The following is a 27,113-nucleotide window of genomic DNA, read 5'->3' on the forward strand; positions in this document are numbered from 1 at the left end:
ATTATATTAATCAGATTTACAGACATGTAAAATACAGTGAAAGAAAAAAATTAGCTTCTCTTTTTTCGTAAGCTGCTTTCTGAATAGGAGGGGCTTCCCGCCTTTTAACATGACCCGTTCAGTCTCGCTTCATCAGATTTCTCGGTAGATGACAGAGTCCCCTCCCCAAAGCACAGAGAGAAAGTGCTCAGAATTCTTCTGAACACGAATTTCTGTTACTTCTTCTGACTAATCAGGGAGTTTTCAGATTTTCTAATAATTTCTCTATTACGTTGTCCCATTTATTTCAACTAAGTTTCCCTTAAAGGTGTTCACTTGGAAATCCTTAATTCACAAGAATCACAGAATCATAGAATGGTTCGGGTTGGAAAGGACCTTAAAGATCATCTAGTTCTGACACCCCTGCCATGGGCCTTCTTCTGCTCTTTATATACTATATTCATTAAATATAATACTTTGCATGGAGCCATGCTGTACCTTTCTTAGAGTGCGGTACAGTACTGTGGGATCATCAGCTGGGATTGTCAGACCTTGTGATTAAAGCACAGGTATTAGGCAGCAGAGCACTCCTGAGGCAGAGCTTCAGCTTTATTTCAGGCTGATTGACATACTTGCCTCAAACTGCAGCGTGAGGGTGCTTGAGGGTGGAAGTAAACTGAAGCAAGTCGGATAAGAAAGGGGACCAAGGCCAGATGGGATGCTTTCATATGGACTCCCCTACCAGGAAGAAATGTGTAAGCTGCCACACTAATACTGTTGCCCTGTACGTGAATCCAAATGCCAGGATCCCCTGTGCTGGTTCCCCTGAGCTTCCCAGGAGCTCCATGAGGGCTGCTGGTGGCACGGGCACTGGCTCCTGCCAGGGAACCGCTGGGCAAGATCTTCTGCTGCATTCATGTTCCCCTCCCCCCAAGCACCGGCTCACAACCTCCCCTCTCCTGAGCCCTCCGAAACTGACTCACAAGGAGAAGGTTGGTTGGTTTTTTTTGTAGTCTGGTCAATACAAAGTAACGTCTTGGTTTCCAGGACTCAATTTTTTATGCTGGAGCGCTCAAATCTGGGACCCTAACCCATGAAATATTGTGAGTGGCTTGAGAGAAACACTGGGTGTTGAGCCAATCTTTGCTTCCATTTCCATTACCACAGCAGCACTGGCTCGAGCCACCTCAATTAAGTTTAAAGTTATTAAGCTACAATCTCACGAAATAAAAGGTGATGTTTCAAATGATGCCATCTAAGGCTTATTATCCAAAGTGAATGTGATTTACAAACCATCTTTTTCTTTTAAACTAATTAACCTTTAATTGCTGTGGTTAAACTTCACCAGTATTAGAAACCCATCAGCTGTTGTTCTCAGTAGGTGCTAAGTATGCCTCAAAATCTGGTCATCTTGCCCTCTCAAAAACATTGAGCTTTGTTGTGTACTAATTTCCTTATACATTCACAAAACTACATAGGCAATATGACGAATGCAATCTTTGTCTGCCTTAATGTGCATTCCCACAGATGGCAGAAATCGTCATATATTCTATTCACAAATACGTGAGCCTACTTCCTTCTAAAAATATTGCATATTATCTGCAAACGCTGTGATGTCTGCACACGTGCTCTTAACCCTGTCCAAGTAACTTCAAAGAATGAAAGCAATGTTTCTTTATAGACTACATTTCTCAGAGATTTATTAACATGTCTTAATTGTAGACCCTGTTTTTCTTAGAAGAAACAGCAATTGCACTAGATCGTGGAGGGGCAACTTGCTCTGGAAAACAATAGTTTGAATATAGTGTTCCTTTCTGGTTCAGATCACCCAAATGTCTGTAAGAACGTTTATTCCTTCAATAACAAGTTAACACTCAGGAAGCACTTAATCATAAATATACGCTCTCTCTTCAAAGTACAAAACCTGTTTGTAATCTCTAACAATAACATCAATGGAAAGTGACATACCATCTTCTAATTTAAATTAAGAGTGGCAAATAACATTATACCTACTATCCCGTTTTAAAAGTTGCGCTACATAGGTCAACAAACCTGCTCTTTAAGGCCACGGAGATGGTTAGGGGCTTGGAGCGTCTGACATGCAAGGAGAGGCTGAGAGAGCTGGGACTGTTCAGCCTGGAGAAGGGGAAGCTCAGGGGGATCTTATCCGTGTGTATAAATACACAGTGGAGGGTGAGTAAAGAGGATGGAGTCCAGCTCTTCTCAGTGGTGCCCAAGGAAAGGGCAAGAGGCAATGGGCACAATCTGAAATAAAGGGAATTCAACTTAAAGATAAGAAAAACATTTTTTACTTTTAGCATGAAAAATCACTGGGAGCAGGTTGTTCAGAGAGATTGTGGACTCTCTCTCCTTGGAGATACTCAAAATCAAACTGGACCTGCTCTGGCTGACCCTGCTTTGAGCACAGATTTGAATTGCACAATCTCCAGAAATGTCTTCCAACTTCAGGTGCCTTGTGGTTCTGTGTTTCACATTGTTAATGGAGAGGACTGTGAGGATTTCGGAGGATGAACATATGCAGTGTCCTCTCTGAACATGCAGTATGGCTGGTTGAGGGCTGCATGAGTGAGAGGGGAACCACTCTGTGGGAAGCCTCCACTGAGGCAGTGGACCCTGCACTACTGAAACCTTCTCCTTCTTCAGGAGAAGCAGAGAGGCCGGGCAAGGTGGCCACTGTTTCTCCCACCCTAGTCCTATGAAGAACAGAGTTTCTGCAAAGTGATTTCTGGATATAGATGCACCACTGTTACCTCTGCTCAGACTCCAAGACTATTTTATCCACCTTTGAAAGGAACTCCTCTTCTTCCACTATGTCCACTTAACAGAGGGGAAGGGCTTTTCACTTTTGACTCCTGTTTTTCTTGTTCTGTCCCTGTAAGTAGATTCCTGGCACGCAGTTGGGAACCTGTGCACTGTACTGGGACATGCTCTGCACTTTATGTGCTTTGGTCAGACATCAGGCAAATATTCACCAGCAAAACTTCACCAATCCTCTATCACCTGTCACAGTGAACATACCTGCAGGAAACCATGGCTGACAGGGATCATCACTCTTAGTGCATAGACAGATGTAGTCTGTTTTTTAATGCTCTTTCCCCCAGGCTTTAGTTCATGTGATACCTTAGATGCCACAGTTCTATATATTAGGGGTTCAGTGACCTTGCCTCCTCCCCTTCCCCTGCAGTCTAGTCTTCAGCGACTTGAGGTCTCAGCCTTGCCTCGTATGCTAAATGACAGGGCATTTCTGTGTGCTTGGTATTTTCTGGCCCAGAATTTCCAGTCTCAGAGCAGCTACATGAAGCAGCTAATTCCCTCTTTCTTATTACCTCCATCTATTAATAATTGCAGTCTTCAAGAATGGGAACATTCAGTATTTTCCCTAATGCAACGCTCTCATTCAATCCAGATTAGATTCCACCCCCACCCCCCACCCCCACTATTTATTTTAAGGTGCAGTAGAGAAAAAAAACATGTAGAAAATAAGAGACTGTTTGTGTAAGCATGTGGCATATTTTGTGCAGAAATCTTAATTCATGCAGGAGAATTCTTAAAGACTTCTTTGTTATTAAGGTAGAGCCTGAACAGTTACCATGTCCTAATCAGTCTTGTTCCCTGAGCCTGTCTCCTTTCCACAGTTACTTACTGGGGCTACAAGATCTTTTCACTGTGGAAAATAGGAGCCTTTCTTCCCTTCCCACTTGTCAGTAGCAGCCTTAGCCCACTTCACAGCGACTTGCTTTTTTGATGCTATGTTTTGGCTTCAGTAAAATATCTGCACAAAATATTTTGGGGTCTCCAGTCTGCCCTGCAACTTTTTTTTCTTCCTATTTGCCGTGTTCAGGGCTGTATGAAATAGGGCCCAAAGGCACTGCTTGAATCACGAGGTTTTGCCTGATGTTGCGGGCAGTTGCTTTCCTAGAGAGATTGCGAGCCATCTGGAAGCTCAGTTTCCAGCTCAACTACCCACTTTGCTTCTACCCGAAAACTCTTTAACTTCACTCTTCTGAGGGTTAGCAATCTCATTCCCTGTTTAAATTTACTTGTGGCCAGCTTATATTTATTTTCTCTTTTGTCAAGTCTATCCTTTGCTTCAGTAGCTCAAATACCTCCCTAATTTGCTTGTAGAAGGCACTTATGCCTTTTCCCCCTTAGCTCTAACTTTGTTGGACTAAAGAAACCAGACTCTTCCAGCTTCCTTAGGTGAAAAGGCTCTCTGTTTGCCATCCTAGTAGCCGTTCTTCACATCTGCTCTCATTTGGATGTTCCTCTTATAGAAGCTGTTGAACAGCAATGCTTGCAACACTGAGGATGAGATCTTAATACAAACGTAGGAGCATCAATACTTCACTCTATAATGGCAGGACAGAACAGAATTTCTCTGTTTCTCAGTTGTATCACAATGTTGGCTATTGTGAACTTAATACACCCGGATCTTTTTTCTTTCTTCCCTCTCATTTTCAGCTGAGAGCTGCTCAGCATGCATGCTGTTTCTGTGGGTATTTCTTGGGTATTTAAGGAGACTGGGAAAATGTGGGACTTCTGGTTTCCTATATTGTGATCTTTTTTGGAGCCAAGCTGAGTTTGGAGATACTCTTACATCTAACATAAGAAAAGCCAAGTGGGATCAAGTTTGAAGCCAACTTGTGAATCCTCTGCTCTTCATAATCCTCTGCAGACATGGATTCAGTTAGATACTTCAAAACATCTCAGCTATTATGGGCCTCTTCTTTATGAAGTATCATAGCATTCAAAGTCGTTAAAGTGACACAGCTCAGAACTGTTATTTTAAAAGGCCTCTTACATATTCTTGGCCACTTTATTTGTCATGGTTGTTTTTGGAATGCTTATCGTTAACAGTCCAGTGCTTTGGCCTTTAACTAATACTTAAATATTCATGGTTCTGCCCCAAAAGAGCTGCTCTGATCTCAGCACAGCCCAAAAAGGTCCTGTTATTTCTGAGGGCTGACATAAATCAGGTGGAGTCTAGATTGGGTGTGACACAGGACTGGAGAGCATAGGAGCAACTGTGGGAAAAGAAAAGCTTACCTATCCCCATCATAAAGTGAGAAGAAAATTTATCAGAGAGAAATGTAAGCAAAATAAATCATAGCTTCAGTATAAAAAATGTGTACAATAAAGCGCTTAATTTCTTTGCAAATGTGATAGAGGAGCACTTCAGACACCAAGTCAGTGCTGGTGTCCTGCATGCTGTAGCAAGGTCTCAGTAAATGATGGAAGATGAAATAATCCAATGTCTAAGGAATTTCTTAGCAGTTTCAATGGTGTGAGAAGTAGTAAAGAAAAAAAATGAACTGAAGCAAGAAACAGCATGAAATAGATGTCTAACCTTGGAAGTGCTAGAAGTCTTCTACAGTTGCCAAGATTTCTAGTTAGGCAAGATGAGATGTAAACTAGATGTCACACAACCCAAGTAAGTGTGGCTATATAAATGACTGCACAGTGACCGTGTAAAGTAGCACACAAAGGGCAGATGCTGTGTAACAGCACAGCTAGTTTCCATGAATTTCTCCTAAATCTGCTGGCTACGTGTTCTGTGTAGCAGCTCTGGAAGAATCATTTGTGGATTCCCAAGACGTCTAGAATGGCAGTTCTTCTGAGAAGCGGGGCTGCAGGCAGTGATGAGTTATGCAGCATTTTTTTAACAGCCAGAAACAGGGCAAAAATCCTTTCTGGTAGGGCACAGAGGGCGAAGAGGTAGTTTATGCAGGTTTATTCTAGGTTGCACTCCGTCCCTGCCCTGGCAGCTTGTGATCTGATAGATCTGCAGAACAGAAACCGGAGATTTGCCCTCCTTGGTTTCTGCAGTGTGTTGGACGTTTTCTGTAACAGAGTACTCTCACAGCGGCCAGTCTGGTATGCAGGACTGTGGATGTTGCATTATTTCGTAAGGGCTAGAATTAAAGAATAATACCGATCTTTTAATTTTGTCTGTATGTTTATATATGTGAGGTTGTTACAGACTGAATTTAATTTTTATTTTAATATCTATCAAATAATTTTATGGGAATAATCTGCAACGGGATAGTGTTTTGCCACTAAAATTTAGGAATATAGTAAAAGACCCATACTGCTTCTCAGTAGAGTCATCAGCACGAGCTAGAGAAGATAATCATGCATATGTTGTCTGCATAGGATTTATTTTCATTTGTGGACCTATTAAAACAGTTATTCTCAGGTCAGTGTCATGAATTTTAACACTGTAACTTAAAGAAATTAGAAAACATCTTCTGTTTATGCGAGTCTTGACAATCCACACAGCTGATACGTTTGATTTTAATTTCTTTTTTCTTCAGTATCATTATAGTAGTATGTGTTTAAAATACTGAAAATGCAATTCAGACATGAAAACTGAAAAGAGCATTTGCTGGTTTTGACAGGCAGATTCAGCCTGAGGAGCTGTCAATCTGATACGGATGTTCTGCATACAATGAAACTGAAGCACAGTGGAGTAAATTATACAGTTCTCAGGTACTTCACAACATCTTTGTAAAATGTGTTAATGAATCAGTTAGTTTAAAAAAAAAAAGGAAAACAACCAGAAAATTAAAAACTATAAAGAATAAGGAAGGAAAATACTTCATCCCAAATAATATTTTTCTGAGGAGGAGAAATACAAAAAAAGCGATAATAAGTGTTGATATTTGAGCACGACTGAAATATCAAACATGGAAATGTTTATGCCCGATAAATCCCTTTACATGAATAGCTAAATACTTTGTATGTATACGGTTTCTTGTGTAGAATATAAGAAACTAAACTAAACCAGGGCAATGTATTACAAAAATGTGAATTAAGCATTCTTCACAAGGTGTCTGTTCTGCCTAATGGTTTGAAAGAAGATTGACTAATTTAACACAAAAGGAGAAGTTTCATGGGCTTTTAATCTGAATTCTAAGGGCAGCAAAGCTTGTGAGACCTCAATGGACTTACATACTTATCTTTGGCATTTTGCCTTTTAGTTCTTGTGTTCATTAATTTTTGAACTTACTGTACATTTTCAGTAGCAGGGTCAAAAAGTTTTGTTAAAGTTTGTTACAGGTTTTGTTAAAATAAGTGGCTAGATAGGAGAGGCTTAAGTATTGGCTTATTCCATATTAGACATCAGGGAATTGGCATGGGAAAAAAAGCTTACGAAAGACCAAAAAATAGAAAACCCCTCAGCCAGACACACATTTGATTGGTCAGCTGAGGACAGAAAGAGGACAGAGGACAGAAGCCCAGATGTCATTAGCTGCTGCTCACTGATCTCCTCTAAGGGTCTGCCTGGAGGAGGGTCAATGCTTCACACTGCTGCAGTAGGGACAGATACACACGGGTGGCCAACCACTAAGGGCTGCGGCGTGGCACACAACACACAAAAACCTGTCATAAAAGGACCTTTCAAGGTCAAAAACTGAGACATAGGGAGACTTGTATTAGCTGTGCAGGGTAGAGTTTTACCCCAGCATTGCCCTGTGGTACTTGCTTTTGGTGTTGGAGTCGAACGAGCCCAGATCTTAGTGACTTTTCTATGTTAGGGCACGACAGTGGAGTTCACTACTGTGCAGATAGCCCATCACTCAGCCACCAGGGCCAGCTGAACCTGACATGCTTGCTCACAGCATCATTTTACTTTTTGTGTAGATTAGCAGAGGGTGTCTGAATTCACCTGTAAAATAAATATTGCCCATTTACTAGGGGTTACCGTAAACTTTGATAGACAGATTTCATGGACTCTTGTTCCACTTAGACTTCAGGCCTTGCCAAATGGTTAGCAGGAGGGTTCTCACAGACCTGAAAAGTGCAGGAAAAGTGGAGTCAAAGCTCAGCTTTCATTTCACAAATGAGTTTTTTGCTCCTGGTCTATGTCACATCTTATGAACATGCACCAGGATAAATCTACATAGAATCATAGAATCATTTAGGTTGGAAAAGACCCTTGGGATCATCGACTCCAACCATCAACCCCACTCTACAAAGTTCTCCCTTACACCATATCCCTTAACACCACATCTAAACGAGTCTTAAACACATCCAGGGATGGTGACTCCACCACCTCCCTGGGCAGCCTATTCCAGTGTCTGACCACTCTTTCCGTGAAGAATTTTTTCCTAATGTCCAGCCTAAACCTACCCTGCTGCAGCTTGAACCCATTCCCTCTTGTTCTATCGCTAATTACCTGTGAGAAGAGACCAGCACAAACCTCTCTACAATGTCCTTTCAAGTAGTTGTAGAGAGTGATGAGGTCTCCCCTCAGCCTCCTCTTCCTCAAACTAAACAGTCCCAGCTCCTTCAATCGCTCCTCATTAGATTTATTCTCCAGGCCCTTCACCAGCTTCGTTGCCCTCCTCTGCACTCGCTCCAGCACCTCGATATCTCTCTCATATTGAGGTGCCCAGAACTGGACACAATACTCAAGGTGTGGCCTCACCAGTGCTGAGTACAGGGGGACAATCACCTCCCTCCTTCTGCTGGTCACACTATTTCTAATACAAGCCAGGATGCCATTGGCTTTCTTGGCCACCTGGGCACACTGCTGGCTCATGTTCAGCCGCTTGTCAATTAGAACCCCCAGGTCCTTTTCTGCCAGGCAGCTCTCCAGCCACGCTTCCCCAAGCCTGTAGCGCTGCATGGGGTTGTTGTGGCCCAAGTGCAGGACCCGGCACTTGGCCTTGTTGAAGCACATTCCATTAGCGTTGGCCCATCGGTCCAATGTAATCCAAGTCTCTCTGTAGAGCCTCCCTATCCTCATGGAGATCAACACTCCCGCTTAGCTTCGTGTCATCTGCAAACTTACTGATGATACACTCTATGTCCTTATCAAGGTCATCAATAAAGATGTTAAACAGAAATGGTCCCAACACCGAGCCCTGAGGGACACCACTTGTGACCAGCCGCCAGCTGGATTTAACTCCATTGACCACCACTCTTTGGGACCGCCCATCCAGCCAGTGCTTGATCCAGCAGATCGCATGCTCATCCAGGCCATGAGCTGCCAGTTTTTCCATGAGAATTCTATGGGGCACAGTGTCAAATGCTTTTCAAAAGTCTAGGTAGACTATGTCCACAGCCTTTCCCTCATCCAATAATCGGGTCATCTTGTCATAGAAGGAGATCAGGTTCGTCAGGCAGGACCTGCCTTTCATAAAGCCATGCTGACTAGGCCTGATCCCCTGGTTGTCCATTATATGACTTGTAATGGCACTCAAGATGATCTGCTCCATGACCTTCCCTGCTACCGAGGTCAGACTGACAGGCCTATAGTTTCCTGGATCCTCCTTTCTGCCTTTTTTGTAGATGGGAGCTACATTTGCTACCCTCCAGTCCATTGGGACCTCCCCAGTTAGCCATGACTTCAGGTAGATAATGGAAAGTGACTTGGCAAGCACGTCTGCCAACTCTTTCAGCACTCTTGGATGTAACCCATCCGGCCCCATAGACTTGTGCGCATCCAAGCGGTGTAGCAGGCCACTGATCACTTCCTCTTTAATTGTGATGAGCTCATTCAGCTTCCCCTCCCTGTCTCCTAGCTCATGAGGCTGGGTGCCCAGGGAACAGCTAGTTCCACTGCTAAAGACTGAGGCAAGGTAGGCATTGAGCACCTCAGCCTTTTCCTCATCCTTTGTGACTATGTTTCCCTCTGCATCCAGTAAGGGAGGGAGATTTTCCCTAATCCTCCTTTGGTTGTTAATGAATTTATAGAAATATTTTTTGTTATCCTTAACAGCTGTAGCTAGGTTGACCTCTAGCTGCACTTTGGCTCTCCTAATTTTCTCCCTGCATAGCTTTGCTATATCCTTATAATCTTCATGAGAGACCTGCCCCCTCTTCCAAAGGTCTTAGACTCTCCTTTTGTTCTTGACGTCCAGCCAAAGGTCCCTATTTAGCCAGGCCAGTCTCCTTCCCCGCCTACTTGTTTTTCGGCACATGGGATCTATGATCAAGTAAGCCAGAGGAAGTAGACGCCTCTGGGTAGGACAAGGTGGAGGTTTCAGTAGTTCTCACCATCACCTAGCCCCTAAGTATTTCTCATGTAAATGGACTCACTTTGGTCAAGACATGACCTGGAAACTTCTCTCAGCATCCTGTTGCATTACCTGTATTGTTGCTATGGCTGAGTAGCGTAGCAGCGTGATATTAGATACGCTGGTGTTTGGTACGTGAGGCAGGCAAGTGCCACACCAGTGACTTAGTAGAGCTCCTAGAATGGTGCTAAAGTTGCATCTGCCCCTTTATGAGTCAGGGAACTAAAAAAATGTCACAAGTTCTTCAAGGAATGAGAACTTTTCAAAGCAGAGTTCCACTTGGTTTGCCATTAAAATATCTGCTCCAACTGTTCCCTGTCTTGAAGACATGTGGGAAGGATCTTCCCAAGCCAACGTTTTCCCATTAGAGAAAAACCCAACACACAACAAAACACTTTACCGTGGATGACTTGCCATTCTGTTCTGTAAGTCTCTCACTCAGCAGAGCCCTCTGGTACATGCTTAAATCCATCCCTGTTGACTCAAAGCATATGATTTCAGGCTGTCCTACATTCGAGCCAGGGACCAGCGCTGGCTGCACTTTTGGCACGCTCAGACACCCCAGCCACAAAGCCAGGGGAGAGTCAGAGGGATGGGAGCTACGTGCCGGAGGACTTACCTCAGCAACGCCCCCGTCAGTCCTGCCCCTCGGTTTTCTTCTTAAAAGCCATAAACACTTGAAGCAAAAGGGGAAGAGAGAGGCCACGCAGGGAGACGCAGCGTGTGGCGCTGGCCCTTTGCAGAGAGGGGAGTGGCAGCAGCTCACAGGAGCCCTGTGAGCACAGGAATTATTGGTGGGGCCACGAGATCCAAGATGGGAGACATGTGTCACGCTGCAGATCTGTGTGACTTGGCAGGCGCCCGCTCGACAGGAGCTGTGGGGCCTCCCGGGCTTTCCACCACCCTTCAGATCCCTGGCTGTCACATTAATCCCCTTTTAAATCCAGCCTCCATTCTCCAGTGATTGACTCCTACATCTTTTTTTCATCTCTCGGAGCAGCCAAACAGCATCCTGCGCAGCTGAAAGCTATTCAGCTCCAGCACCAAGTGCACACTGCAAGGGAAGCTCGTGGCCTTTCATGGTGGTGATGGCCAAATATGTGTGTAATGTGCTTAGTCTTCACTAGCCCACACAGCGAGAGACCCTGCTCCTCTCTTGAACTTGGGCGTAACGCGTTCCCTCCGCCATCGAGCAGGCCAGCTCTAGACTAATATTTTCTGTACAGTTAATTATGACAGGACAAGTGCTGTACCCCAGTGGAAATTTGCCACTTGAAAAATTGCCTAAAAATATATCCTACAGTAAATGTTTCTCTGCGTGATTAAGTGTGCATGTGGACTGTACTGCACAGAGGGTTTCCCAAAAACAAATGTCTCGACTAAGTCTCTTGGCAAGGCCTCCTTGTTTTTTTAACAGTTTATCAGCTTTTGTGCTATTTACTAATGGCAGGAATTACTCCGTAATTCCTTTTTAAACTAAAAATTCCAAAAGCCTGCAAAGATGAGGGACTGTAAAGGTAAAAAGAGGAGGATGGTGTTAGGCAAAGAGTTTCATTCTCAAGAAGAAAAATGCTCCAGGGGTTAGGATACGTTCTTTGGACTGCGAAAATTGGGATCAGCTCCTTGTTTTGCCTCAGCCTTCATGCACTCTGTTGGTACTTCGTTGCTGGATGGCGACCACCTCTGTGCCAGGGGACCTGATGCACAGATCCTGGGCACAGCATTCTGGCTTGTATCAGGGATAGCGTGGCCAGCAGGAGCAGGGAAGTGACTGTGCCTCTGTACTCGGCGCTGGTGAGGCCTCACCTCGAGTACTGTGTTCAGTTCTGGGCCCCTCTGTGCAAGAGGGACATTGAAGTGCTGGAGCGTGTCCAGAGGAGAGCTACCAGGCTGGTGAGGGGTCTGGAGACCAGGTCACATGAGGAGAGGCTGAGGGAGCTGGGCATGTTTAGCTTGGAGGAGGCTGAGGGGAGGCCTCATCGCCCTCTACAACTACCTGAAAGGAGGATGTAGAGAGGTGGGTGCTGGCCTCTCCTCCCAGGTGAATAATGACAGGACCAGAGGAAATGGTCTGAAGTTGCGGCAGGGGAGGTTTAGATTAGATATTAGGGAGAATTACTTTACTGAAAGAGTGTTCAGGCACTGGAACAGCCTGCCCAGGGAGGTGGTTGAGTCACCGTCCCTAGAGGTATTTAAGAAGCATCTAGATGTGGCACTTCAGGGCATGCTCTAGTGGCAGAGACTGTAGGTTGTTTGGTTGGACTCGATGATCTTAAGGGTCCTTTCCAACCATGAAGATTCTGTGATTCTGTGATTCTGTGAATGAGTGAGTTCTGGAGCAAGGGCGATGTGACCATCTCGGGCTGCCACCACTGAGCGGCAGGTCAAACTATTGCGCGCGTGCTGCCATGAAAATCTGTCTGTCCTGCTTTCAAGACCAAGGCAGGACTGCTGCTTGGCCCGTCACTGTGTTGTGTCCACAGGACAGCCAGTTTGGTGTTAGCTGGGGAGCCTTTGCGGTCCCATCCAGGTGGATGGCACAGACGAAACCACCCTTCTCAGTGGATCTCAGTTTTCCGCGTTTAAAATGGAGCCCTTTACCACTCCATGGGGGTCATGCAGAGTCACCTGGCCTGCGATGCCAGTCTTTGAAGGCCATATGAACTTAGGCTGTGACCAAGGCTCCTGCCCACTGCCTTCAGCAGCGCGTTCCTGCTCCTCCCTCCTGCCAGCTCTGCGCTTCTGTACCTGCATCTGCCCTGAGCCGGATGGGGAACCAATGCCAAAAACTGACCTGACAAAAAAAAAAAAAAGAGGAAAAAAGAAGCATGCTCTCTCAAGAAGTTGTCGGCGCCCCAGCCTGCAGCAGGGCTGGGAGTAGGATCATTCCTTTCGACAGCCCCAAGCTGCTGGATGAGTCCAAGCGTTGTGTTAACCTGCACTGTGAGGCACAAGGGGACCAGGAGTTTTCCGCATGTGCAGCACTGAAAAGGGGTCACCCTCCCTGCTGGGAGGTGGGCTCCCGCTGAACATTCGGCTCAGCTCCTAGCAAATGCAGCCTGGGCTCTGATGCGCTTGATGGCTTGCAGATTTCTCTGAGACAATATTGTGTAGCTGGCAAAAGAAAACACGAGAAAGGAAGGAAGCAGCACTGATTGCTTTTCAGCCCTTTTCTGTTTGCCTCGTCTCTTCCCAAATGTGCAAAGACATCTTGCAATGCCAAAGACCCAATGTGACATAAGCACGAAACGTCGCTCGGACCCACAGAGCAAATTTCAGCGTCGGCTTTTGCCTTTCCTCTTTAGACAGACTGGTGCAATTTGACGGGCATAAGGCAAGCTGTGTGAATGAGGGAGCACCCCCCTGCAAAAGCATGTTCCCGTAAAACGTCTCCTGGTGTGCACCGTCTCGGTGCTCCGAGCTGGATTTCTCTGAAGACGAGAAAGGACTATTGCAATTGCATCCTCTGAGACAAATTAACACAATCCCACTCTGTGCTCATACAAGACTTACGATTCTGTGATCTGCCAGGGTTGTAGCATAGTTAATCTTAGAAGCGGAGTTTTATAAAGGTGCTAACTGGTGTTTCATGGTGCCCCTGTGGTGTTTCGTTTTCATACAAGGCCTTATTTGGAGAAATGCTGCGTGAGCATTTAAAGCGGTTACAAGGGCTGTTTGATCAGCCAGAATGGTTCCTTTGGGCAGTATTTTGGAAAAATAATATTTAAAAATTGCACTTTATAAAAATTCCGAGGACATATACTCTGAATTGTTGAATGTCAGCATAATACGGGTTTGAGAAACATTCTTTTCCTTACTTTAAATTGTGACAAAAGAACCCAGAAATTAGAAGGAAACCAAACTGTACAACTTAATACAGTGACACTTTTTAACAGGGTTTCCACAGTTTTCTTTATATCATGGAACTATGGTTTTGAGGTGGGGTGTTTTTTTATTTTATTGAACCCAAGGACACCTCCTTCCAGAGTTAAATGTATTAGGCTTTCATAAATAGCTACTGCCAGGGGGAAAATGTATGTTCCTTCAGCATATATTCAGTTGGAGCTTTCGGAAAGGATTTGTGAGAAAGACCCTGCTTGTGTTCAACCCCAGCCTGCCTCACACCTCAGTACTGTCACCTCTCGCAGTGGATGCGCAAGTGTAATCCCGCAGGCGTCTGTGTATTTTAGGAAGCGTGCCACAGCAATTCAGAGATCCACGCTTTTTCTTTTCTCTGGCACATCGTGCAGAGAGGTACCCAAGAGGGCAGAGAGAAATGAGAAGGAGAAGAGAAGGGTGGGGGTGGGACACAGGGACACTGTGTCGATAGCTCCTGCGGTTTGTATTCACTAAAGCTTCTATAGCCTTTTTTTTGCAAGTTTTAAAGGTCTACCTTTGGCGTCCTGGCTGTATTCCAACTTGTGTGATCTTTCCTCCTGACCTACAGTCCCTCTTCAGTTTCAGCTAAATAAGCTATTCCTCATTTTCTGTCTGTTTACCTTTGCTGTATCCTGTTAGGACTCCATCTGTGAGGTGTGGAGCCCTCCTGTGATGCCCCAAATAGGAAAAGGTAGCAAAAGCCTTTCGGTTCCAGCAAATGTTTTCAAAAGACTTTCCCCATTCCGTAGCCGCGGAATGAATTTGAGCGGGACATGAATTTGAGCAGGGGTCTTCCCTGCCCACCTGGGCAACCGGGCGCCGTGCAAAGACTGCTTCTCAGGGCTGGATAGGAAACTTCATCCTGAATTGAAGAGCACTTACTGAGGTGGCATTAGTGAAAAGGGGATTCTTCTTAAGTTTTGGTGCCAGCAGCTTGCAAAGCCTTAAGCGGAGTTTTCTGTCATCCAAAAATGCCAGTCACCTCAAGCACTGAACTTTCTTTTGACTTGGCTAGCAGCAGGCAGCTTTCCCAGCCAAATGGATTTCAGTCCTTAAACTGCTGCTGCTCTTCCTTTGACTGATGATCTGCACGCTCGGTTCAGTGGGCTGTGTGCCACGCGCAGTACGGCTCTCTTTGGTCTGGGCTGTCGGTGCGCATGTATGCTGTCACTCTTTGTGCTTTGCAAAGGGTGGTGTTTGCTTCTTAACCCTCACTTCTCCTTAGCTAACACTTAGCTGGAGATTTAACCAGTTTTCCTGTTGAAACCCTCACCGCCTTTCCCTTTTGCTTCATTCTTGGAACTCTGTACGGTGTTATTTCTTCTGTGTTTTATAATTAAGGCCTTCAGTTAGGTCAGTGTCAGGACTCTGTTAGCAAAGACGCCTCAATTGCCCAAACCACCCTCACGTGGTACCCCCACCAACCCACCCTCTGCCCACTGGCCAGGAGCTCCATTTAAGCAGCCAGGGCACTTACTCCTTGCCTGAGCTACTGTGTAGGTATAGCCTAGTCTTCAGCCCCGTCTCCTGCCCGGACTTCTTGGGTGAACCCCAAACTTTGTTCATCACTTGCCTTCTTGGGGATTCTTGATGGATCCTGTTAAGAGGCTCCGCCTGCCATGTCACGTGCCACGGGTTAGAGCCCCATTGGTGAGGACTCAGTCTGTGCTGGGAACACCCTCAGCTCCTGGGTCATCCCCTCTGCACGGAGCAGCCCCGCTCTTGCTGCTCCCTGTCATTCCTTCTTGCTACCTCCTGGTCTTTCAAAAGAGAGCTCTATTGCTATTATTAAGCTAGAAAGAGAAAACCGGAATAAAACTCTGAACTGAATATGACCTTGAGATCATCCGGAGTCAAGTATTTCCTTATTCTTTGGATGGGTCTCTCCCTGCAGGTGTCGAGCCCCTTACCATTAGTGCCTAAGTAAGTGCATCTCAGATTTTGGGGAAGCCTTCATACAGGAGCCTTTTATTTCAAGACCTACAGGATTTCCTTCAGGATTAATCCACAGTGTTAACCTCACATCCAGGATCTTACAGTCCATAGGCACTGTTCCAGGGAACACTGATGACCAGTGCATGATCCCTGTTTACAGATCTTCCAAATCAAAGAGAGAACCAGGATGTGAAGTGACGCTTTGAGTAGTAGAGCCTTTATCACGCAGTGCCGACAGTTCCTCATCTTTGCATTACCCTCAGAGCTACAAATTGTTTGTTAATGAAGCTGGAGCATGCTAGTGCACCTGGATCATAGCACAAGTCTCTTCTAATGCTTGACACCCATAGCACAGGTGTACTTGCCTCTAGGGAAATATCCTTGTTAGGTGGTCACTGTGGACATGGAGATGTGTGTCAATGATACCTGCAGCACCTGAGATGCCAGGTCCAGGACAGCTCAGCTACTCTCACAAATGTCAGACCAAACATGTGTTGGTTCATGGAAGAGGTAACCCTCTGAGAACCTGACCTGAAAGCAACAAGGATGATAATTAAGCTTAATATCCCAATAAACCAAGTCTTGTTGTCTCTTGAAGTCACTGTAAATTGCAAACAGCTTTGGAGAGGGAAGAAACTGTTTCACATTCAAATACAGACCTTCAAGCAGTCTCTAGGAAAGAGGAACAATGAAAAGGCATCCTGGAAAAATATATGGTTGAATATCTAAGCTGTCTCCATCCTCTGATCCCTAACCAAAGAAGAAATGAGCCCTAACCAGTAAAAGCAAAACAGCCGTGATTCTCCTGGGGAGAGAAATATGGTATCATTTCTGTCTGATATTGGTTATGTGGGGCTGAAAGATATTCAGGTATGATGGTGAGATTTCTGGAATACCTCTCCAAAGACATGTGAGAATAAGTTATTCTAAATGTTTTCATTATCGGGAGATAAAATCTCTGAAATTATTCTATTAGTGATATTTGTCTAAAATCTCATAAAATCTTTTACAATATCTGTAGTAAGGCATTCATATGTGCATGAGTTGTAAAGTTAGGAGAACAAGGGTCAGCTGCCGGACAGGATTTGGCCATTTTAAGGTCTTCATTGATGGTGTTTGTTTCAGTGGGTTTGCTTCAGCCACAGAAGAAGATGCCAGTTGCAATGGACGGATTGAGAGCCAGGTACAGACTCTGTCCCCAGTTGAGCGCTCGCTAGTCTTCAGATGATATTGGGCCATGATTGGCATCTTCTATAATAATTATTGCAGTGACTTTTGAAAATATACTTGATAATAAACCCATGCTTTTACACAAATGCACGTGTGTATTCACAATACAGGAGGAACACTGTGGCACATGAAGACCTATGCTGGTGGATCTCAAGGAATAGAGTCCTTTACTTCTAAAATTATATCTGATCCAGATCAATAACAGATTAGCTTGTCGACAGTCAATTTTTTTGAAACCTAATCAAAATGAGTAGGGCAAGTGCCTTCAGTACTTAAGCCATCAGAATAATGAACATCACTGCCCTTATTGGTAGTGATAACTTACAAGAGATGACACATGTAAAATTCCCTGTCCTCTCCCCCAAACCTATAATGAGATTCCTCCAGGCAAAACTTGCATACTGAAATGGCTTTTGCTCTTCTGTGGAGCAGTGCTTGAGTCCATTCTCCAGAGATGTTTTCCTTGCACATCTTAGGAGAGGTAGATTCATTGAAGTGTGCTTTCGTAAATGGAGACAAAATTTTTGTGGATAGGGAGAGCAGCAGTCCAAAGGACATCCGTTTCCTTGTGGCAAGGATATCTGTTCATGATAAATATTAATACTTTGCACATTGTAATGCTACCTCGTAGTTTCACTTCTGATGCAGCAGAAGAATTCCATCAAGGTCTTAAGGCACCTAATCCCCATTGAAATAATTTTGAGTCAGGCACCTAACTCTTTTGAACGGTCAGGGCCCAAATTTACATTTCTTTCTTTGCAACTCGTGATGTCTTCTCCATGTATACATAATCTCTCAGTATAAAATCCAGTCTTTGTATGTGTAGGGCTATACCTTGGCCCTAATGAAATCAGTAGTGGCTGATAACGAGCGGTACTAATGCAGGGACGGTGAAAGATACCTCGGTGAACAGAAAGCTTACATTTGTGTAAGATCATCTAATCATTGGCCTCACCTCTCGCCACCCAAAGAGAAACAGCTGCAATCACAGGGATTTTTCACATTTGGTCATAGGATTTCCAAATGTATTCATTATTTCTAGATGGTAAGTAAGGTGGTAAACAATTACAAGAGATCTGGGACCCTGAAAAATAGTTGTGAAAAGAATTTCCCTCTGTCAAATTCTTGTCCCAGCTGACCCCACCAGGAAGGGGCCTAATATCCCCAAATCTGGTGGGTCGGTTTTACCCCCTTCTGCTAAACACACACCCATGGGTTTGACAACATTTTGAAAAGGCGCTGTTTAAAGCTGGCTGCAGCAAGAAATTAAACAAATTACACTGATAATGGGAATAACCTCAGAGACAGTGTATTTTTTGGTGATGAGAACGCTTAGAATAATTTACTATTGTATGAAGTGATGCAGCTGGTCAGCTTAAAATATTCCTCTCTTCCACACCGAGAGAGGGATGGCCGCAGGAAGGAGTTCTAGAAAGCCATTTGCATTCCCCTGTGGCTTGTTTTGCTAAATCAGTTGCAGCAAAAGGAGCTACTCCAAATGGTGCATTTTTCCTGTCTTGGTTTATTTTGTACTTGTTCAATAAAATAGACTCCAGAAAAGACAGGGTTGTATAATTTTTAATAAGATTTGTTAAAAATAGCGTGGCTGCGGTGAGAGGAATGACCAAAGGAAGTGATTTGTTTCCTGCGATCATTCCTCCTCCTTTCCCCGTGACCTTTCCAAACGCGAGCAGAAGAGAAAATACTCACTTTATTTAAAATTCATCGCAAACAGCGAGAGGGTAGCAGGGCTACCACAACTCTCATAAATTACACGCAAGCCTGACCCTTCTGGAAGACGAGGCCTTACTTTGCTGAAGGTCTTTCAGAGTTCGGTGGTGTCGCTGCCGACGACCGCAGCGGCGCACAAAATACGCCGTGGGGAGATACCCAGAGGAGGCGGGGGGCCAAGCCGCTTGCTCGGCTTCCGAGCCCAGGTCTGTCCGCCTCCTCCAAGCCTCTGCAGAGGGTAACCCGGGAAGGAAGCCCTCGCCCGCAATGGTTCCTGCCTGCTTGAAAGGGGAACAGCGTTGCGCCTTGATGTGGTCGTGGCACCCGCTTCCGCCGGCATCCCACCCCTCCACAGCAGCCCCGGTGTGCTCCCCCCTGGGGGATTTTTCTGCCCTTCCTGCCCCGGGTGGGTGCTGCAGAGCCCCCATCTTTCCCTCCCGCTGGGGGAAGCGGGAAAGCTGCCCCTGGCAAGAGCGGAGCGGTTTGAAATGCGTATTCTGCCCGCAGAATTCGGGCATCTTTTTAATTCTTGCGCGACCGATGTTTCTCGTGCAGGCTTCCAGCAGGCACAGGCTATGCAAACAGCAAAGCACCTTCTTTTTTTTTTTTCTTTTTTTTTTTTTGCAGCCATGCCATAAAAGGGAAAAGCCGAGGAAGGTCCTGCGGAGCACAGTGGTAAAATAATCAGCGCAATGAGGCATATTCTGACTCAAAGTAGCGGGTTCGGTGCAGTTCATCCCCCTAAACTGGGGAATCTTCCTCCCCATACCCAGAAACGCTCATTTTTGTTCTAAAAGACTTTTCTGCAGGTCATTTTTGCCAGATAGCTTGGCCAGTTACTCCATGCTTAGTCCATTTTAATAATAACAACAGCAACAAAACTTTACAAGATGTTCTTTCCTCTTTGTCTGGCAGGGTTAGCAGTTCAGCCAAGGTCTGACCGGCCGCTGGCTCCAAAAGCGAAGGACTGAAAGGCACTCGGAGGCAGCAGTCCCACGGAGAGCCTTGTTACCAGAGCGGGCTTTGGGCATCGCTTTTTCCTCTGTGCTCACCCAGAGCGGCACCGACGGCTGCCCAGAGCGCAGAATTGGGCTCTTTGGCTGTTGGAGGAACTCGCTCTGAGGAGTCTTCTAGGAAAAGCAAAGTCTGGGAGGCAGACAGACATACCAACAACATTTTCCCCTGCAAATCCACTTTTTATACGTCTCGTTAGCACCGAAGGATTGAAATAGCAAATCTTTGGAAATAGCCTGGAAAATTGTTTTCTCCCTTGGAGCAGTTGTCTTTGAACATTTGTGTTTAAGCTAAAAAGAAGAGCAGATGTCACTCAAGCCGCCTGAAACAAAAAAACGATGCCATCAAACTTATCTCTGTGCTGCTTTCGCCCATCATTGCAAGTGGCGAGCACCTCACGAGAGGGGCAGAAAAGGACCCATTAACAGAGCCTGGGGAGAGGAGGTCGGGAGGAGGCGATGACGATGACAGGAGAACTTCATGCTCAAACAATGCCGTAAATGAATTTTTTTTTTTCTTCCCCCCTCCTTGTCCATGCAAACAGAGAAACTTCTAAACGTTTCATAGGCACAAGAATATAAACACACAACCTCAGGGCCACAGGTACTGCAAACACTCGGACCTCTGCTTATCTGTACTCCCATGGGCAGTTCCCACTGAAGGCATAAACCCCACCATTTGCTTACAGCAAACACGCGAACGCCCGGGGCCATGTAAGTAAAGTCCAGCAGGTGAGCCTGCGGACTGGACCGCGCTTCCCAGGAAGCCTGGTCGAATTTGCCTTTTGGCTCCCCAGGAGTCAGGATGGGGCCCTCGTCCTTCCTAATTACATGCTGGATTTTCACCTTTTGTGCTTCTCCAGTGCAACTGCCTGCTAAATTTAGGATACCTTTTTTAGAAGTTGTTTTATGAACACACACACACACACAAAAAAAATAATTACATTGTGAAAAAAAATGCAGGCTTTTGAAATGCCATTTGTGAAGCGTTCCAACTATGTATGACTGGCTCGGTTACTAGTTCACAATTGCCATCTGAACATCTATTTTTCCAAGCATTTAAGAAAAGTGATGTGTACATTTTTCATGTGTAATTAGGCAGCGTAATGTGATCTCTTGCTGCAGTCAAGCTGCCATGTGCCGTAGCCTCACTGAATAGCTTCCAGATTTCAACCCAATCTCTTCTGTCTAGACTCTACGTTGCTATTTTTTTCTTCTTTTTTTTTTTTCGCCTAGCTTAAAGCAGACTCCAATATAAAATGCCAAAACCAGAAGGTTTTGTCCCTCTTTCTCATAAAGACGTGGGACAGATCTGGGAGGCCCCGCCGAGAGCTGGGTCCCAGACTTTCATAAGACACGTGTCGTCTGAATCTGACATTAAAGATTGTGCAGGCATTTCAACAGGTCATGCACATGCGGGGGGGAAAAAATCCCCAAAAATATGGTTTTCATTAAGAAAGTGAGTATTTTTAGAGAGGTGTGGTTCAGTTCAGATGAAAAGGAAAGAAAGAAAAATGAAAGCGGCGCAAGAGATCCCCAACTGCAACATTATTTATATTGCTGTTGAAATGCAGTGTGTTCTCTTTATAAAGCTGCTTTTGGGAGTGAAATAATATAGACCCTGCCAGAACCAGGTGCATATCATGTAGATTGTTTATAATCCAAGTTAAAGGATAGCAGATTTATACCAGAAAGAACTCTCCAAGGGGACTTTGGAGTTTAAGTGTACTGTCTTAATCTATACATTACCTCCTCAACAAAGCGGTTGTCTTGAACGAAAAAATAAAATACAGTTTCAATGAATTCACAGATAATTCCAGGGAATTTTATCTAGTGTGATATACTTTTAGACTGCTTATTCTGTTCCCAGTCTTTTATTTGACTCTAAGTGATTTTATTTCTGTGTCAAAAAAAAAAAAAAAAGAAAAATATCAGAGAGGGATCGTTTCCACAGAAAGATGCTTTTGTGCAATATAAGCAAAAAAGCGAGGCTTTCCCTGGCTTACAATTCTACCGCCTTGTCCTGGGATTTGCTGCAGTTTGCATACACTGCAATGGCTATTTCTACCCAAAGCAGAAAAGACTCTTGTTTTAGTCAAGAAACAGTGTGGTGCAAATTTTCGCCCATTTTTTTTTTATTTATTTTGCTTCCTTTTTTTTTTTTAAAAAAGCTTATCTTCTCATTTATGCTATTGTAACACCACACCCTGCTTTCCTTTTGATTTCAAGAAAATGGCTATTGTCCCATTGAAAACATGTATTTCTGCCCACTTTTTGTATAAATGGCAGATTGGTTGGAAAAACAGGAGCATTTTCACTCCTTTCTGAAGGGAAGCCTGCAGTGCTTGCTAAAAATTCCCATGCTTCTGCAGAACCAACTGTTCTTTGCATTAAAAAACCATCCACCTACTTTCGCAAACTTTTCAATACATTGGCCCATTTTTTCATAACGGTAAAATATGAAATGCTTGAAATGTTTGAAATAATTGTGCAAATACTTTCTCATACGTGCAAAGGGAAGCTAAACCAAAAAGCTACCTGTTCAAAATGAAGCTCCCTGTGAAGTTCCAAATGATAATTGGATGACGGTTAAGCTTTTTAAATTACTTTTTAAGTCAAATGAAAATTTTTTTTCTCACGTGTCTGAGATCTAAAATGATCACAGGAAGTGGTTTTCAGCCTTCTGTTTTCAAGAGCTTTGCAGGAATAAAGCTAAGTAATACTACCGTGTCTGGGACAAGGGAAAAATGAAGCTCAGCAGTGAACAGCCCTTCCATAAGGATGCAGGATGGGACGATAGGTACCTCTTGGTCCCCACGGTGCGGCTGTACAGTGAAACAGAGTGGCACGCGAAGCCAGCTGCTGTGGCAGAGACACCCCAGGCAGCTTCACGCTGCCGCCGCCAAATCTGCTTGCCTGGCTCCCCGGGAGTGATCTACTCTCAGTTTTTCCCTTTAATTTCAACGTGGTAGTGGTGTGACGTTTGCCACTGTTCATACGGTAAGGGCTCATTTCACTAAAACGGGGATTTTCTGAGCTGTAAATCAGGTCGGAATTTTGACGCAGGGGCTAAGGTGAGTGTTTGCAAGCTTCACATCGGTAACAGCTTTTTTACAGAGTGTCTATCCTAGACTGTATCGATTTCATAAATCTTAAAGCCAGATGGGTCCAATTATGATAATCTATTCTGATGAATGGTAGTAAAGACCGTAGGATTTCGTACAGTTGTTTTGTGTTGCTGTCTTGTTATCATCTGTTGCACATTTCTGGACATTCCTCTTAGTATCTTCAAGAATGTGGAGGGCCTTGTCCTCATCTTCATTCTGCTCGTGAGTGTCACCAAATATATAAGTGTAAGGTGAGCGGCAAAGGCTTTCTTCAGCCTTCACACAGAACCGTCATTGCCCTGGGAAACTGTCATCCTTCAGGAGCCGCATTATGACAGATCATTATGTCCAGCACACCTACGCTACGTGTGTAGTTTGACAAAATAAATCAGTTCTTGGTCTGAAGAACCTCTTCTCATATTTTGCTCTAAAACCACAGTGTCAGAAGCATATTTCAGGAGTGAGATATGCTTTTGAATACTTTGCTTTTTGCAATGAACAGTGCATATGAGCCTGGTCCCCTCTTGACCTACAAGCATCTTTCAGTGTTCTCCAGTTAATTCAAGGGCTCAGATACAAAATCAAGGAAAGCATGTCCCTTTGTGGGATAATCCAAAGTTTTCTGAGGCTATAAGTCAAAAGACAATGGGGCTCCGGCATGTCATTTTTTTCATCAGTGACAGAACAAATAGACTTCACTTAATCCAGTCCAAATGGCTGTCCTAAATTAAACATGTTCTTCATTTTTCATTATTTCAGAAGATCACGTCTGAAAGAAATGTGGAGCATAAACTGTTCGTGCTGAACAAGACTGAGAGACGTGGTCGTGGGACACACAGAGCATGTGCCACCAACCAGCCAGTAACAGAGAGACCTCAATCAAGGTGCTGTCTGAGAAGCATCTGCTGGGACATGCCCGTCCCCACACACAGATGGGTCACTGTTGTGTTTAACCCCAGCCAGCAGCAAGAACCACACAGTCGCTTGCTCACTCCCCTCAGTTTGGACGGGAGAGAGAATGAGAAAAGTGAGAAAAAAACCTTATGGGTTGAGATAATGACAGTTCAATAGGTAGAGCAAAAGCCACGCACACAAGTGTAGCAAAACAAGGAATTCATTCCCTGCTTCCCATGGGCAGGCAGGTGTTCAGCCATCTCCAGGCAAGCAGGGCTCCATCATATGTAATGGTTATTTGGGAAGACAAACGCCATCACTCCAAATGTCCCCCATCCTTCTTATTCCCCTAGCTTTATGTACTGAGCATGATGTCTCATGGTATGCAATAGTCCTTTGGTGAGCTGGGATCAACTCTCCTGGCTGTGTCCCCTCCCAGCTTCTTGTGCCCTCCCAGCCTACTCGCTGGCGGGGCGGTGTGAGGAGCAGAAAAGGCGATGAGAGCTTAGCAACAACCAAAAACACCAGTGCACTTTCAAAAGTATTTCTCATCCCAAGTCCCAAACATAGCACTGTACCAGCTGCTAATAAAAAAGTTAACTCTGTCTCAACCAAAACCACGACAGTCACCTACATCGCCAAGCGCTGCCACTCCAGCAGTTGCCATCGTCTACTTTAGACGCGCAGATTTAGCAGCTGAAAGTAGGGGGTGGGTCTCTCCCTTGGCCGTGGCTCATCCAGAGGGTGATTCAGTGTCACATCCAGAGCTGAGTCACCTTCTGCAGCCGCCTCTCCCTTCCTCTCCGGCTAGCAGGGAGGGAGCCTTTGCTGAGGCACCTGCGTCCGTGCCCGGCACTTCAGCGGAGTGAGCCCTGACCTGCCTGCAGCTTCCACGGATGTCACCTCCGGGGTACGTGTCTCTTGTTGCGCTACTGCCACAAGGCAGGTGTGAAAAGAGAGCGCTGTGTGTGTGTGTGTGTGTGTCCGTGCATGCATGTGCGTGCATAATTTCCCCAGTTATATATTGGGGAAAATCAAGTACCTCCTATTCGTACATCGCTGAGCTTTTTGTAGCTTCAGGTTCCGGGGGAGGCTGTTTTTCTACCTCTAACTATAATTTCAGGTATTTCTCTGTTTTATGACACAGCCAGTGAAGAAACGCTGTGGAAAACTTGCACTGAATTAAATTGTGCTAAAATTTGTGCTGAATAAAGGAGGGGTGTGGTAAAATGAGTGATTATATATGGGGCTAGCTCCAAGTAGATAGTTATAGAGGAAGAACTAAGTCTGCATGCTAAAATCACATTTCTTAGAGCTGTTTGTAGGAGTATGCAGGTCTGCTAGCCAAAACCATGTGTACAGCTGTATAGGCACCTGTATATGAACATAGGACCAATTCCATAGACCTGGACGCAAAATTCAGTTTTTTTCCTGGTACCATGACAAATGCAGAAAATAGAGGAAAAGGCTAATGTAAAGAAGACAGACAATTAAGACAGTTCACAAATTTAAATCCTACAAAAATTTTACTTATCTGGATATTGGTTCTCTATTTAGTTACGTTTATATTAAGCTTTGGCCTCCTCAGAGATCACTAGTAATCAAGACACCAAGTAATCAAAGGGAATGCAAAAATGTAAGGACATAAGTAAATAATAAGTAACAAGGAACTTTATGATATTTAAACTTATTAATTGCTCTCTATTGAACAGTGTAAGCATCTTACTTTTCAGCAGACTTATATTCATGCATTATTTATCTGCAGCCTTTTATATTTAAATACCCATTCTGACCCGAGTCATTTCTATATGCTAGCTGAATTCTTCACCGGGAAATAAATGCATATTTTAGAAATTATGACATTTTGTCACCTACCCTAACTTCGTCGTTCTGTGTTTGAAAATGCTTCAACTTTTAGCTTTCTTATTTTTAATTTTTGCCATGTGGTTGAAGAAGTTCACAGTTCTTGCAAAGATGCACTGCTCAGCGTTTCTGTGTTGATTCACTGAATGAGTGAATTCCTCAAATCTAAGCAGTGATGCAGAGAAATGTCCGTTTGGAGAGGGGAGGGGAAATGCTTTGGATAAAATAGGAAAAGGCACAATTTCTGCCCCCCACCCCAAACTAAGAATGAGTCAGAAGGTTCAGTTCTGGACATGGAAATTTGCATGGGAGAGTTTATTTCATCATTTTTCCAGTTTGCCTTGCGGGCTGATCTTCAGCTTTATCTAGTTTGGGACTTACCTGCCAAAATACGGGGAAAAGAGCTGACAGTTTCACTTTGTTTTGGAGATTCAGGATGTTTAGGAGGGCATCAGGCAAGCATCCCAGCTTTCTCGTCACTCAGATCAGACCTCTGACGTTTTTTAATTTCTTCCATCATTACTTGTGGCCTCATAAGAACCCTGCTGAAATTCATGGGAGTCTCGAGCATTCCCTGGACCTTTCCTGTCAACATATTGTTTGTTTCTTAATCTCAGCTATCAGTTTAAGCAGAAAAAAAACCACCTAAAAATGAAAAACGCAAACAAACAACAAATTCCCTTTCCTTTCAGCCAATTGTTTGTGACACAGTGTGAATTGTTTTAAATTGATACAGCAGTCTTGAATACCCATAGTGTTGAATATCCTGGTGACCAATATCCTATTCATCCGAATACCTTATCTAAACACATATTTAATCAGGTAAGTTCTAGTGTTTCTCCTAACGAAATGCTTTATTTTGCTGCCTTAGAGCTTTTAATAAGAAATGATCCTTCTTTCACAAATTAAAAGTGGTTCTCTCATAGGAGGGACTCCAGTGGTCTTCTCAGAGACTGCCAAAATGCTGTCAGTGTCCAGTCGGTGACTAGAAGAAATCCATGAATGCTGTAAAAGTCATCCTTTCCAGCACTTGAAAAATAGTTGCCTATTCATATCCAGGCAATAGGATGTGTCTACACAGCTGCTTATCTCTCTTGGTTTAAATGTCATTTTTACATAAGAGAACCTTTATTAGTGAATGTCATCCACACCTCTGAGAGGTAATATTTATAAAGGTGTCCCCTTTTTGTTGCTGAACTAGTTAATCTTAAATGGTATTTTCCTCAGTACAATGTTAATCCTTTCTGATTTTACTGAGAAAATCAGGTGCTGGGATTGCATTTTGCCAGGCAAAAATGTTACACAATGGAAAAAATGAAATAATTTCCTCTCCGCTTACCTTGTTTCATATCAAAAAAAAAACCCAAACCCATTCATATATCCTATTGCATTGACAATAATTGTGATAATTAATGTTACAACTTTTCACTAATATC

The sequence above is a fragment of the Rissa tridactyla genome, chromosome 1 (assembly GCF_028500815.1).
Source record: "Rissa tridactyla isolate bRisTri1 chromosome 1, bRisTri1.patW.cur.20221130, whole genome shotgun sequence".
Taxonomy (NCBI): Eukaryota; Metazoa; Chordata; class Aves; order Charadriiformes; family Laridae; genus Rissa; species Rissa tridactyla.